We start from the raw sequence: 17,285 nt of genomic DNA on the forward strand, positions 1-17,285 counted from the left end.
CGCGTTTGATATTATGTGATAGATGTCTACCTCTAGAACAAGTCCCATTGACTCACCTAATAATAATGAAGAGTCAAATGTAAATTGGAATGATTCGTGGACTGATTCACAAGTTCCCGAAGAGGAACCGGAAGAAGAGTCGGAACCGGAAGAAGAATCGGAACCGGAAGAAGAATCGGAACCGGATGAAGAAATAGAACCGGTGGGGGAAATAATAAAACGGTTAAGTAAAAGAAAATCCTCAACCAACCGACCAAGGTTAATTATGGTCAATGGTGTTTCCGCCAAGGAAGCAAAATATTGGGAGGATTACCAATTCTCCGATGAATCGGATTCCAACGAGAATTCCGATGATGTTATAGAAATTACCCCAACTGAATTTAAAAAGGCAAAAGAAAATAATAAGGGAAAGGGCATAAAAATAGAGAAATCTAATTCCAACCCCGATGAACTTTATATGTATCGTCAACCCCCGAAGTCCTTAAGTTGTAACAATGACCCGGGAACCTCTAAACCACCAGGTTTTTCTAAACCAATGTGGAAAATGACGGCTCGTATTAGGCAAAACGAACCAAAACCGAAGAAGAAGAAACAAGCGAGTCGGAATAAGATAGTTGTATTCGTGTGGTGTAATATATGTAATATAGTGTGCTTATGCTTTATGATATATGTAAAAATTGCTTGTATTAATAAGTATTTTTTTTATGAATCTAACTCTTGTCTATTTTACAGTATAAAAACACAAAATGGATAGACAACCCAATATTTTAAGAGACCTACCCGGAGACATGATTGATGAAATCTTGTCTAGAGTCGGTCAGAATTCTTCGGCACAACTATTTAAGGCGAGATCAGTTTGTAAGACATTCAAAGAACGTTCCAAGAATGCCTTGGTTTATAAATGGCTTTCGTTCGAAAGATGGGGGATATCACATTGGGAAATCCATAAGTTACGATGTGTTTACTTTGACGCATATATTGCGGGGAACCCAAATGCTATTTTACACAATGGGTTAAGAAATTATTTTGACTCAATATATCCGAATATTGAACTTCATGATTTAGAAAAAGCGGCTAACATGCAACATAAAGAAGCATGTTATGCTTACGGATTAGTAATGTTCGCTTCTCACCAAAGTGAGAACAAGAACATCGGGCTACAACTATTAAACAAAACGTTCCCACAAGTGACGGAGTCGGTAATTGGGGTAAGAAATGAGGTTTTTAGATTGTTACGGGACTGTTGGACATTACGTAACCCTCGTCCCTTTGACGACGTTACAACACGCTGTCTTACCAACGGCCATAACGGTTATGTTCCACAAGACCAAGGATGGGAAGTAATCCTAGTAAAACCAGAATGCATGACTTGTTTCTGGACGTATGAATTACGTGTCTTTATTGCCTTTGCTGAACGACTTTTGTACTAGCTAGAATTATCTTCACAACCATCTTGTATCAAATTTATTGTGTGCTATATTTCATGCTATATGTAAAATAAGCGGTATTGTAAGTTTGTAAAATATTGTGTAAAAGTTTGAACGCGAAATATTATTATAATCAGTTTTTCATATAGAATTGTAGTAGTTTAATTGTATATTAGCTACAAGTATGAACTTAACGGGTAGGTACTACCCGAATATAAACTTATAAAACGCTAATATGAAGAAAAAGCTTTTATAAATGAGTTCATATTATGCTACGAAATACTATTAACTACTCTTAATATTCTGTATGATTAACTTGTTCCATTTGACTATTTTGAAGGAAATGGCACCGACTACTCGACACACAGTGAATATGAATGAAGAGGAATTCCGTACTTTTCTAGCTTCAAACATAGCCGCAGTACAGGCTGCGCTACATACCAACAATAACCTTGGATCTAGCAGTACAGGAAATCGTGTAGGATGCACCTACAAAGAATTCACTGCCTGCAAACCTTTGGAATTTGATGGAACCGAAGGACCGATCGGATTGAAACGGTGGACCGAGAAGGTCGAATCGGTGTTTGCCATAAGTAAGTGTACTGAAGAGGACAAAGTGAAGTACGCTACGCATTCCTTCACAGGTTCTGCATTAACATGGTGGAATACCTATCTAGAGCAAGTGGGACAAGACGATGCGTACGCACTACCGTGGTCAGCATTCAAGCACTTGATGAACGAGAAGTACCGTCCCAGAACCGAGGTCAATAAGCTCAAGACAGAACTTAGAGGGTTACGAACCCAAGGATTTGATATTACCACGTACGAAAGACGATTCACAGAATTGTGCCTATTGTGTCCGGGAGCATTCGAAGATGAGGAAGAGAAGATCGACGCATTTGTGAAAGGATTACCGGAAAGAATCCAAGAAGATATAAGTTCACACGAGCCCGCCTCCATACAACAGGCATGTAGAATGGCTCACAAACTAGTGAACCAGATTGAAGAAAGAATTAAAGAACAGACTGCTGAAGAGGCCAATGTGAAGCAAGTCAAAAGAAAGTCGGAGGAAAATGGTGATAAGAATCACCAATACAACAACAGCAATTACAACAATAATCGCAATAATTATCCCAACAATCGCAACATCAATCGCAACTACAACAAACGGCCCAACAACAACAACAACAACAGCAACTACAACAATCATCCCAACAACAATAATAATCGCAACAACAACAACAATCAGAAGCAGCTATGCCAAAGGTGTGAAAAGTATCACTCGGGGTTCTGCACCAAATTTTGCAACAAGTGTAAAAGAAATGGTCATAGCACGGCAAAGTGTGAGGTCTATGGACCAGGGGTTAATAGAACGAAAGGAACAAATGGTGTCGGAACGAGTAATGGCAGAGCAAGTAGTGTCGGAGCAAGCTATGCCAATGTAGTTTGTTATAAATGTGGAAAACCGGGCCACATTATTAGAAATTGCCCGAACCAGGAGAACACGAATGGACAAGGCCGCGGAAGAGTTTTCAATATTAATGCGGCAGAGGCACAGGAAGACCCGGAGCTTGTTACGGGTACGTTTCTTATTGACAATAAATCTGCTTACGTTTTATTTGATTCGGGTGCGGATAGAAGCTATATGAGTAGAGATTTTTGTGCTAAATTAAGTTGCCCATTGACGCCTTTGGATAGTAAATTTTTACTCGATATATATATATATATATATATATATATATATATATATATATATATATATATATATATATATATATATATTAGCAAATGGTAAATTAATTTCAGCAGATAATATATGTCGGAATCGAGAAATTAAACTGGTTAGCGAAACATTTAAGATTGACTTGATACCAGTAGAGTTAGGGAGTTTTGATGTGATAATCGGTATGGACTGGTTGAAAGAAGTGAAAGCAGAGATCGTTTGTTACAAAAATGCAATTCGCATTATACGAGAAAAAGGAAAACCCTTAATGGTGTACGGAGAAAAGGGCAACACGAAGCTACATCTTATTAGTAATTTGAAGGCACAAAAACTAATAAGAAAAGGTTGCTATGCTGTTCTAGCACACGTCGAGAAAGTACAAACTGAAGAAAAGAGCATCAATGATGTTCCCATTGCAAAAGAATTTCCCGATGTATTTCCGAAAGAATTACCGGGATTACCCCCACATCGATCCGTTGAATTTCAAATAGATCTTGTACCAGGAGCTGCACCAATAGCTCGTGCTCCTTACAGACTCGCACCCAGCGAGATAAAAGAACTACAAAGCCAATTACAAGAACTTTTAGAGCGTGGTTTCATTCGACCAAGCACATCACCGTGTGGAGCTCCTGTTTTGTTTGTCAAGAAGAAAGATGGTACATTCAGGTTGTGTATCGACTACAGAGAGTTGAATAAACTTACCATCAAGAACCGCTACCCACTACCGAGAATCGACGACTTATTTGATCAACTACAAGGCTCGTCTGTTTATTCAAAGATTGACTTACGTTCTGGGTATCATCAAATGCGGGTGAAAGAAGATGATATTCCAAAGACTGCTTTCAGAACACGTTACGGTCATTACGAGTTTATGGTCATGCCGTTTGGTTTAACTAATGCACCAGCTGTGTTCATGGACCTTATGAACCGAGTGTGTGGACCATACCTTGACAAGTTTGTCATTGTTTTCATTGATGACATACTTATTTACTCAAAGAATGACCAAGAACACGGTGAACATTTGAGAAAGGTGTTAGAAGTATTGAGGAAGGAAGAATTGTACGCTAAGTTTTCAAAGCGTGCATTTTGGTTGGAAGAAGTTCAATTTCTCGGTCACATAGTGAACAAAGAAGGTATTAAGGTGGATCCGGCAAAGATAGAAACTGTTGAAAAGTGGGAAACCCCAAAAACTCCGAAACACATACGCCAGTTTTTAGGACTAGCTGGTTACTACAGAAGGTTCATCCAAGACTTTTCCAGAATAGCAAAACCCTTGACTGCATTAACGCATAAAGGGAAGAAATTTGAATGGAATGATGAACAAGAGAAAGCATTTCAGTTATTGAAGAAAAAGCTAACTACGGCACCTATTTTGTCATTGCCTGAAGGGAATGATGATTTTGTGATTTATTGTGACGCATCAAAGCAAGGTCTCGGTTGTGTATTAATGCAACGAGCGAAGGTGATTGCTTATGCGTCTAGACAATTGAAGATTCACGAACAAAATTATACGACGCATGATTTGGAATTAGGCGCGGTTGTTTTTGCATTAAAGACTTGGAGGCACTACTTATATGGGGTCAAAAGTATTATATATACCGACCACAAAAGTCTTCAACACATATTTAATCAGAAACAACTGAATATGAGGCAGCGTAGGTGGATTGAATTATTGAATGATTACGACTTTGAGATTCGTTACCACCCGAGGAAGGCAAATGTGGTAGCCGATGCCTTGAGCAGGAAGGACAGAGAACCCATTCGAGTAAAATCTATGAATATAATGATTCATAATAACCTTACTACGCAAATAAAGGAGGCGCAACAAGGAGTTTTAAAAGAGGGAAATTTAAAGGATGAAATACCCAAAGGATCGGAGAAGCATCTTAATATTCGGGAAGGCGGAACCCGGTATAGGGCTGAAAGGATTTAGGTACCAAAATTTAGAGATATGAGAGAAATGGTACTTAGAGAAGCTCATAAAACCAGATACTCAATACATCCTGGAACGAGGAAGATGTACAAGGATCTCAAGAAACATTTTTGGTGGCCGGGTATGAAAGCCGATGTTGCTAAATATGTAGGAGAATGTTTGACGTGTTTTAAGGTCAAAGCTGAGCATCAGAAACCATCAGGTCTACTTCAACAACCCGAAATCCCGGAATGGAAATGGGAAAACATTACCATGGATTTTATCACTAAATTGCCAAGGACTGGAAGTGGTTTTGATACTATTTGGGTAATAGTTGATCGTCTCACCAAATCAACACACTTCCTGCCAATAAGAGAAGATGACAAGATGGAGAAGTTAGCACGACTGTATTTGAAGGAAGTCGTCTCCAGACATGGAATACCAATCTCTATTATCTCTGATAGGGATGGCAGATTTATTTCAAGATTCTGGCAGACATTACAGCAAGCATTAGGAACTCGTCTAGACATGAGTACTGCCTATCATCCACAAACTGATGGGCAGAGCGAAAGGACGATACAAACGCTTGAAGACATGCTATGAGCATGTGTTATTGATTTCGGAAACAGTTGGGATCGACATCTACCGTTAGCAGAATTTTCCTACAACAACAGCTACCATTCAAGCATTGAGATGGCGCCGTTTGAAGCACTTTATGGTAGAAAGTGCAGGTCTCCGATTTGTTGGAGTGAAGTGGGGGATAGACAGATTACGGGTTCGGAGATTATACAAGAAACTACCGAGAAGATCATCCAAATTCAACAACGGTTGAAAACCACCCAAAGTCGACAAAAGAGCTACGCTGACATTAAAAGAAAATATATAGAATTTGAAATTAGAGAGATGGTCATGCTTAAAGTTGCACCTTGGAAAGGCGTTGTTCGATTTGGTAAACAAGGGAAATTAAATCCAAGGTATATTGGACCATTCAAGATTATTGATCGTGTTGGACCAGTAGCTTACCGACTTGAGTTACCTCAACAACTAGCGGCTGTACATAACACTTTCCACGTCTCAAATTTGAAGAAATTTTTTGCTAAAGAAGATCTCACTATTCCGTTAGATGAAATCCAAATCAACGAAAAACTCCAATTCATCGAAGAACCCGTCGAAATAATGGATCGTGAGGTTAAAAGACTTAAGCAAAACAAGATACCAATTGTTAAGGTTCGATGGAATGCTCGCAGAGGACCCGAGTTCACCTGGGAGTGTGAAGATCAGATGAAGAAGAAATACCCGCATCTATTTCCAGAAGATTAGTCAACACCTTCAACAGCTTAAAATTTCGGGACGAAATTTATTTAACGGGTAGGTACTGTAGTGACCCGAACTTTTCCATGTTTATATATATTAATTGAGATTGATATTTACATGATTAAATGTTTCCAACATGTTAAGCAATCAAACTTGTTAAGACTTGATTAATTGAAATATGTTTCATATAGACAATTGACCACCTAAGTTGACCGGTGATTCACGAACGTTAAAATTTGTAAAAACTATATGATGACATATATATGGATATATATATAGTTAACATGATATTATGATAAGTAAACATATCATTAAGTATATTAACAATGAACTACATATGTAAAAACAAGACTACTAACTTAATGATTTTTAAACGAGACATATATGTAACGATTATCGTTGTAAAGACATTTAATGTATATATATCATATTAAGAGATATTCATACATGATAATATCATGATAATATAATAATTTAAAATCTCATTTGATATTATAAACATTGGGTTAACAACATTTAACAAGATCGTTAACCTAAAGGTTTCAAAACAACACTTACATGTAACGATTAACGATGACTTAACGACTCAGTTAAAATGTATATACATGTAGTGTTTTAATATGTATTTATACACTTTTGAAAGACTTCAATACACTTATCAAAATACTTCTACTTAACAAAAATGTTTACAATTACATCCTCGTTCAGTTTCATCAACAATTCTACTCGTATGCACCCGTATTCGTACTCTTACAATACACAGCTTTTAGATGTATGTACTATTGGTATATACACTCCAATGATCAGCTCTTAGCAGCCCATGTGAGTCACCTAACACATGTGGGAACCATCATTTGGCAACTAGCATGAAATATCTCATAAAATTACAAAAATATGAGTAATCAATCATGACTTATTTACATGAAAACTAAATTACATATCCTTTATATCTAATCCATACACCAACGACCAAAAACACCTACAAACACTTTCATTCTTCAATTTTCTTCATCTAATTGATCTCTCTCAAGTTCTATCTTCAAGTTCTAAGTGTTCTTCATATATTCTACAAGTTCTAGTTACATAAAATCAAGAATACTTTCAAGTTTGCTAGCTCACTTCCAATCTTGTAAGGTGATCATCCAACCTCAAGAAATCTTTGTTTCTTACAGTAGGTTATCATTCTAATACAAGGTAATAATCATATTCAAACTTTGGTTAGATTTCTATAACTATAACAATCTTATTTCAAGTGATGATCTTACTTGAATTTGTTTTCGTGTCATGATTCTGCTTCAAGAACTTCGAGCCATCCAAGGATCCATTGAAGCTAGATCCATTTTTCTCTTTTCCAGTAGGTTTATCCAAGGAACTTAAGGTAGTAATGATGTTCATAACATCATTTGATTCATACATATAAAGCTATCTTATTCGAAGGTTTAAACTTGTAATCACTAGAACATAGTTTAGTTAATTCTAAACTTGTTCACAAACAAAAGTTAATCCTTCTAACTTGACTTTTAAAATCAACTAAACACATGTTCTATATCTATATGATATGCTAACTTAATGATTTAAAACCTGGAAACACGAAAAACACCGTAAAACCGGATTTACGCCGTCGTAGTAACACCGCGGGCTGTTTTGGGTTAGTTAATTAAAAACTATGATAAACTTTGATTTAAAAGTTGTTATTCTGAGAAAATTATTTTTATTATGAACATGAAACTATATCCAAAAATTATGGTTAAACTCAAAGTGGAAGTATGTTTTCTAAAATGGTCATCTAGACGTCGTTCTTTCGACTGAAATGACTACCTTTACAAAAACGACTTGTAACTTATTTTTCCGACTATAAACCTATATGTTTTCTGTTTAGATTCATAAAATAGAGTTCAATATGAAACCATAGCAATTTGATTCACTCAAAACGGATTTAGAATGAAGAAGTTATGGGTAAAACAAGATTGGATAATTTTTCTCATTTTAGCTACGTGAAAATTGGTAACAAATCTATTCCAACCATAACTTAATCAACTTGTATTGTATATTATGTAATCTTGAGATACCATAGACACGTATACAATATTTCAACCTATCATGTCGACACATCTATATATATTTCGGAACAACCATAGACACTCTATATGTGAATGTTGGAGTTAGCTATACAGGGTTGAGGTTGATTCCAAAATATATATAGTTTGAGTTGTGATCAATACTGAGATACGTATACACTGGGTCGTGGATTGATTCAAGATAATATTTATCGATTTATTTCTGTACATCTAACTGTGGACAACTAGTTGTAGGTTACTAACGAGGACAACTGACTTAATAAACTTAAAACATCAAAATATATTAAAAGTGTTGTAAATATATTTTGAACATACTTTGATATATATGTATATATTATTATAGGTTCGTGAATCAACCAGTGGCCAAGTCTTACTTCCCGACGAAGTAAAAATCTGTGAAAGTGAGTTATAGTCCAACTTTTAAAATCTAATATTTTTGGGATGAGAATACATGCAGGTTTTATAAATGATTTACAAAATAGACACAAGTACGTGAAACTACATTCTATGATTGAATTATCGAAATCGAATATGCCCCTTTTTATTAAGTCTGGTAATCTAAGAATTAGGGAACAAACACCCTAATTGACGCGAATCCTAAAGATAGATCTATTGGGCCTAACAAACCCCATCCAAAGTACCGGATGCTTTAGTACTTCGAAATTTATATCATATCCGAAGGGTGTCCCGGAATGATGGGGATATTCTTATATATGCATCTTGTTAATGTCGGTTACCAGGTGTTCACCATATGAATGATTTTTATCTCTATGTATGGGATGTGTATTGAAATATGAAATCTTGTGGTCTATTGTTACGATTTGATATATATAGGTTAAAGCTATAACTCACCAACATTTTTGTTGACGTTTTAAGCATGTTTATTCTCAGGTGATTATTAAGAGCTTCCGCTGTCGCATACTTAAATAAGGACGAGATTTGGAGTCCATGCTTGTATGATATTGTGTAAAAACTGCATTCAAGAAACTAATTTTGTTGTAACATATTTGTATTGTAAACCATTATGTAATGGTCGTGTGTAAACGGGATATTTTAGATTATCATTATTTGATAATCTACGTAAAGCTTTTTAAACCTTTATTGATGAAATAAAGGTTATGGTTTATTTTAAAATGAATGCAGTCTTTGAAAAACGTCTCATATAGAGGTCAAAACCTCGTAACAAAATCAATTAATATGGAACGTTTTTAATCAATAAGAACGGGACATTTCAATAACGACGTCTAGATGACCATTTTGGAAAACATACTTCCACTTTGAGTTTAACCTTGATTTTTGGATATAGTTTCATGTTTATAAGAAAAATTATTTTTCCAGAAGAACAACTTTTAAATCAAAGTTTATCATAGTTTTTAATTAACTAACCCAAAACAGCTCGCGGTGTTACTACGACGGCGTATATCATATAGATATAGAACATGTTTTTAGTTGATTTTAAAAGTCAAGTTAGAAGGATTAACTTTATTTGCGAACAAGTTTAGAATTAACTAAACTATGTTCTAGTGATTACAAGTTTAAATCTTCGAATAAGATAGTTTTATATGTATGAATCGAATGATGTTATGAACATCATTACTATCTTAATTTTAGTAGTTAAACCTACTATAAATGAGAAAAAATAAATTTAGCTTCAAAGGATCCTTGGATGGCTTGAAAGTTCTTGAAGCAGAATCATGACACAAAAACAAGTTTAAGTAAGATTTCCACTCGAAATAAGATTGCTATAGTTATAGAAATTGTATCAAAGTTTGAATATGAGTATTACCTTGTATTAGAAAGATATCTTACTATATATAAAAAAGATTTCTTAAGGTTGGATGATCACTTTACAAGATTGGAAGTAAGCTAGCAAACTTGAAAGTATTCTTGATTTTATAAAACTAGAACTTATAGAATTTATGAAGAACACTTAGAACTTGAAGATAGAACTTGAGAGAGATCAATTAGATGAACAAAATTGAAGAATGAAAGTGTTTGTAGGTGTTTTTGGTCGTTGGTATATGGATTAGATATAAAGGATGTGTAATTTTGTTTACTTGTAAATAAGTCATGAATGATTACTAATATTTTTGTAATTTTATGAGATATTTCATGCTAGTTGCCAAATGATGGTTCCCACATATATTAGGTGACTCACATGGGCTGCTAAGAGCTGATAATTAGAGTGTATATACCAATAGTACATACATCTAAAAGTTGTGTATTGTACGAGAACGAATACGGGTGCATACGAGTAGAATTGTTGATAATTGTAAGCATTTTAGTTAAGTAGAAGTATTTTGATAAGTGTCTTAAAGTCTTTCAAAAGTGTATGAATACATATTAAAACACTACATGTATATACATTTTAACTGAGTCGTTAAGTCATCGTTAGTCGTTACATGTAAATGTTGTTTTGAAACCTTTAGGTTAACGATCTTGTTAAATGTTGTTAACCCATTGTTTATTATATCTAAAGAGATGTTAAATTATTACATTATCATGATATTATGATATATTAATATATCTTAGTATGATATATATACAGTTAAATGTTGTTACAACGATAATCGTTACGTATATGTCTCGTTCCGAAATCATTAAGTTAGTAGTCTTGTTTTTACATATGTAGTTCATTGTTAATACACTTAATGACATGTTTACTTATCATTTGTCATGTTTAAACATAGTATATCAATATCTTAATATGATTCATATGTATTTAGTAAGACGTTGTTATAACGATAATCGTTATATATATCGTTTCGAGTTTCTAAATTCAATAAACTCAATTTTATGTATATAACTCATTGTTAAAATACCTAATGAGATACTTACTTATCATAATATCATGTTAACTATATATGTAACCATATATATGTCATCATATAGTTTTTACAAGTTTTAACGTTCGTGAATCACCGGTTAACTTGGGTGGTCAATTGTCTATATAAAACCTATTTCAATTAATCAAGTCTTAACAAGTTTGATTGCTTAACATGTTGGAAACACTTAATCATGTAATTATCAAATTCAATTAATATAAATAAACATGGAAAAGTTCGGGTCACTACACAGTTAATGTAGTACAAATTCAAAAGTGTAAAAAATGTCAAAAGATAATATTTTGGCTATGTTTGACTTATGTTTACCTATTATGTGTGCATATTTTGACTATATTTGACATATGTTAAAAGTGTCAAAAGTGTAAAATATTTTAGTTTTGACTGATGTTTTAAGTATGTTTGATTGAACTAATTTTGACTTAGTTTGATTGATGTTGACCAAAAAGTGCCAAAAGTGTTCGTTTTGATTGATGTTTTAAGTATGTTTGATTGAACTGCTTTTGACTTACTTTGACTGATGTATATCAAAAAGTGTTGGTGCATAATCACTTGCACAAACTCTTTCAAATACTTTGTCAAAACTTTTAGTGCATCAACAGATGAATGCTAATGTTTGTTTATGACTTATATTCACTATCCTTAGCTTTAGATGCAGTTTCAAAATAATAGAAGAATACTTACCTTACAAAGGTTTAATATTGATACTTTGCTAAGATTGTTGCCACGAAACAAATGTTCAAATTCAACATTACTATATCAGCATGAACCATAAATCAATCGATACTTAAATCAAAATACCTTCAATTTTCCATGATAAGACGTACAAATCTCATCAATCTGTTTATAATTAAACCCTAATCCCGATAACGTTAAAGAAAGTAAGCTGAAAACTCAATCCCAAAATACTAAAAAGAGCTGCACCAAACCAAACATATGAATTATTTACATAACTTTGATATTGAGCAATGAGTTGATATCATCGACTATTTCTTCAACCCTTTTTATATCCAAAAAATAAACCATCTATACATAAAAACCACTACTACTAGATAATCACATTTAGATGTGTAGAAAAGCTTAAGTAGACATGTTTTTTAACATGTCTACATAATACATGATACATGTCTACTTGACTAGTCTTTATATTGATAATTTGACCGGTTAGCAATTTAATTTGGCGCCTTAATAATTAATAACCGGTTTTGTTGATCTCTAATAATCCAATCGTACAAACTACACATTTTGATCATTCAAAACTAAACTTAATTAAGAGATAAAATCTCAAGTGACAAACACATACTGACATAAAAAAAAAAGGAACCAACACTAAGACATACAACTTGCTCTGATATCATTTAAGATTGTAAAATGTGTTCTGATACCATTTAAGATTCTAAAACTTTCTCCAATACCATTTGAGATTCTAAAACTTGCTCTAATATCATATAAAATCGTAAAACTTGCTTGTATTCTAATTGAATAATCGGTCGTATACATACAAACGGTAATGCCTTATTTGTAATTAAATTGGATAATATAATAGGAATACAAGTTTAATTCCAAATATACATGATTTACTAAATAATTGTAATAAATAGAATATACATCCGATATATTCATATCTCGGTTGCTAATAATCTACGGTGTGCAACACACTATTTCTTAAGAATAGGGACAAAAAAAACATGACCACGATGCACAGTAGTATGTAATAGTGGTGAGTGATTTTTACTTTGTTTAACTTGAATCTTGGACTTCTTTTTGTTTAGGTTACTTTTCTGGAAATAACGAGTTTATTCTGCGCATCATAAAAGGTAGGAAAGGCTTTAGTTTGTGAGGCAATAACTCTGTAACTTTCATTCAATCGAATGACTAGCTGTAAAATTATTGATGAGGTTAAACTTTTGGAACCCACATTCGCTATTTGATCTACAAGTGTCTTCAATACTTAGCAATATGTAGAAACATTTAGGAAGTTATTCAATTTGGTATTCAAAAAACATTCTTTTGGGCAAGAGCACGGGAATGTCAAAAAACTCTCATAATCGTAGTATCGAATTCTAAAATAGTTAGTAGAAGATCTTTGGAGATACTCACGTACATCCATTGAATAAAAATGGCATCTTTTCATACATATTGAGTAATAGTGGGTTCAATACTCTCGTATGAGGTTGCAGGTAGTTGTTCAAAAGAAAGATGATCGATGAGGTCATGAGCACGATAATGTATCTTGAAAAGTTCACACCATGGTGAATATGAGCTTGTTTTCATCTCTAACTTGATGGAAACCGAGTGAATGATATGTTTAATTGGTTGAGCAACAAGTTTAGAAGTTTCAGATGCCGTTGTTGTTTACAGTAGAAAAACAAAAGGATGTGATAGATAGAATAATCGGATCACTAGAGTTGGTGAGATACCATATAAGATTTTAAAACTTTCTCTGACATTTAAGTTTGTAAAACTTGCTATGATACCATATAAGATTTTAAAACTTGCTCTGATACTATATAAGATTGTAAAACTTGATTGCCTTCTCACTGAATAATCAACCGTATATATACAAAAATTAATGCCCTATCTCTAACTAACTTGGATAATATAATACCAATACACATCATATTCCAAATATACATGTTTCATTGAATAGTTGCAATAAATAGAATATATTTTCGATATATTTATATCTCGGTCGCTAATAATGTACAGTGTACAATATACTGTTTCTTAAGAATAACAATCGAAAAAACATGTCTACGATGAACAGTAGTACGTCATAATTGTGAGTGATTTTACTTTGTTTAACCTAAATCTTGGACTTCTTTTTGTTTTGGTTACTATTCTGAAAAATTTTGGGTCAAATGTATACATATAATCAAGCGTCTTGACATTAATGTTTAAAGAATTTTTTGCTCTAATGCAGTACATCTAACCATGGTGAAAACTAGCTTATGTATATTATCATTTTGATTCTAGAATATTTTTTTGTTGAATTTACCCTAATCTTGTCCATTTTTACTTTGCTATTTTGTAAGCTTTAGGTCAATTTTATGTTAAAAATATAATAAAGATTTTTTGAGTTTTAATAAAAGTTTTCCATTTAATGGAGTTACTAAATGTTCTTATTTGACACACAGGACGAAGATATTATTACTAAATAAATACTAGTGCAGTTGTGGCTAGAATGACAAGATACTATATATCAATACAAACGAAAACAACATACATACATATAAAAAGAACGAAACTAACACTAAGATATACAACTTGCTCTGATATAATTTAAGATTGTAAAACTTGTTTTGATATCATTTAAGAATCTAAAACTTGCTCTGATACCATTTAAAATTCTAAATTTTACTCTGATACCAAATAAAACTGTAAAATATGCTTGTCTTCTAATTGAATAATCAGTCGTATACATACAAAAGGTAATGCATTAATTGTAACTAATGCGGATAATATAATAGGAATACAAATTCAATTCCAAAGATACATAATTTACTATATAATTGCAATAAATAGAAAATATTCATATCTCGGTTGCTAATAATGTACGGTGTGTAACACATTATTTCTTAAACATAACGACCAAAGAAACATGACCACGATGCATCGTAGTATGTCATAGTGGTGAGTGATATTTACATGATTTTTTACTTTCTTTAACCTGAATCTTGGACTTCTTTTTATTTTGGTTACTTCTCTGGAAATTTGGATTAAATTTATACATATAATTATGCCTCTTGATATTAATGTTTAATAATGTTATTGCTTTAATGTAGTAAATTCAAGCATGGTAAAAAGTAGCTTATGTATGTTATTATTTTAATTCTTAAATCTTATTTGTTTGATTTACCATAATATTTTCCTTTTTTCATGTTATTATTTTGGGAATTTTAGGTCAATTTTATATTAAATAAATATATTTAAGGGCTTTAGGTTTTGGTAGAAATATTTTATTTAATGGAGTTATTAAAGGTTTTTGTTTGGTATGTAGGAAGAATATATTTCACTTTCATCTAAAAGGCAAAAAGTCATGAATAGTAATCAATTTGTGCTTCAAAGGTTTGTAGTCAAGCTTTATAGTTTGTACATTTTAGGAAGTCACACTACTAGTTATGTTCAAGATACAAATTGATAGAACCAACTATACATTATTATTAAATGTAAAATGTGACGATCCGAAAATTTCTAACCAAATTTAAACTTAATCTTTATATGATTTCGACACAATAAGCAAAGTCTGTTAGGTTGAGTCTCAAAAATTTTGAACTGTTTATGATGTTATGCGAGGTGTATATGAAATAGCTTATATTTTACTAGGAAAAATTATTAAATACGTTACAATTTTATACAAGATATTTATTATTTATTTACAGATGGGATATACCTAAACCTTGCTACAACACTATAAGCAGTGTACCTAATCGTAGATTAGTATAGTTTTTAGTAAGTCCGGTTCGTTCCACAGGGAGCGGGCTTATTGTACACTATATTTGTACAAAATATTTATAATTATATATAATAATATATAAAAGGGGGTTTACCGTTTAATGACCGGTTTGTCGATTTTAAAACTTTAGTCGCAGTTAAAACCTAATGTAAAATATTAAATAAATAAAAGACTTAATTTAAAGCGTAAAATAAATAACGATAATGAAATTGCAATAAATAAAAGTGCGATGAAATAAAATTGCGATAATTAAAAATGTGATAATTAGAAGTGCAATTAAATATGAAAATAAAGGAATTATGCTTATTTAAACTTCCGTAATCATGATGTTTGACGTGTTAATTTTATTTTATTCCCATGGGTTAATTGTTCTTTGTCCTGGATTATTCAATATGTCCGTCTAGTTTTTGTCCATAACAGTCCATCAGTCATAAATATAAAGTGCAAGTGTCCTCGTCAAATTATCCTTACACCCGAAGTCAAATATTCCAACTAATTGGGGACTTAAACTGTAACAAGGTCTTAATACTTTGTTTAATAATTACACCAGGATATCGACTGAGTGTAACCCAAGGTTTTAATACGTTGTTATCAATTATGCCAAGTGTCCTTGTACATAATTTCACCCCTGTTTTAATAATTCTAGTGACTATTAATTCATTCCCGTGTCCGGTTAAATGAACGATTATTCATACATATAAATATCCCGCCCATCGTGTCCGATTTGAGTGTATATGGTTATTTATAGGTACGTCCAATTGTAAATCTTTATATTAAAATTAACAAACTATCATTTAGTTAAACAAATATAAAGCCCATTAATAGCCCATAGTCTAATTTCCACAAGTGTCATTCTTTTGTCCAAACTCTAATTATGGTACAAAATCCAATTACCCAATTTTAATATTTTTAGCCCAACATCATGATTACTTCGTCTTAAATAAGCATAATAATAACTTAAGTACGAGACATCAATTTAAAAAGGAGAACATAGCTTACATTGATTATTTATCGCGTAGTGTTACACGGGCAGAGCTTCGACTTTAAAACCCGTAAAATAACCTTTACATAACCCAAACTAATCTAATATAAAACTACCCTATACTATAATATATATATATATATATATATATATATATATATATATATATATATATATATATATATATATATATATATATATATATATATATATATATATATATATATATATTATTAGAGGAGTATTATTATTATTATGCTTAAAACTCGTCGAATAAGCTGGCTATTTATAGGACCTGACCAACTTTTTCGGGCCATGCGATCGCATGGGATATGTGCCTTCTGGCCATGCGATCGCATGGTGTCTGGCACCAGCTCACATTCATTTGTTTTTTAGTCTGCCGACACTATTTAATATAATATAAAATATATAAATAATTTATATAATTATTTAAATATTATATTATATTCTTGTGCATAGTAGACTTGTAATTTTTGGTCCGTTGCATCGGGCGTTGATAGTTGGCTCAGGTCTCGGTTTCGGATTTTTG

Source organism: Rutidosis leptorrhynchoides, chromosome 6 (assembly GCF_046630445.1).
Source record: "Rutidosis leptorrhynchoides isolate AG116_Rl617_1_P2 chromosome 6, CSIRO_AGI_Rlap_v1, whole genome shotgun sequence".
Taxonomy (NCBI): Eukaryota; Viridiplantae; Streptophyta; class Magnoliopsida; order Asterales; family Asteraceae; genus Rutidosis; species Rutidosis leptorrhynchoides.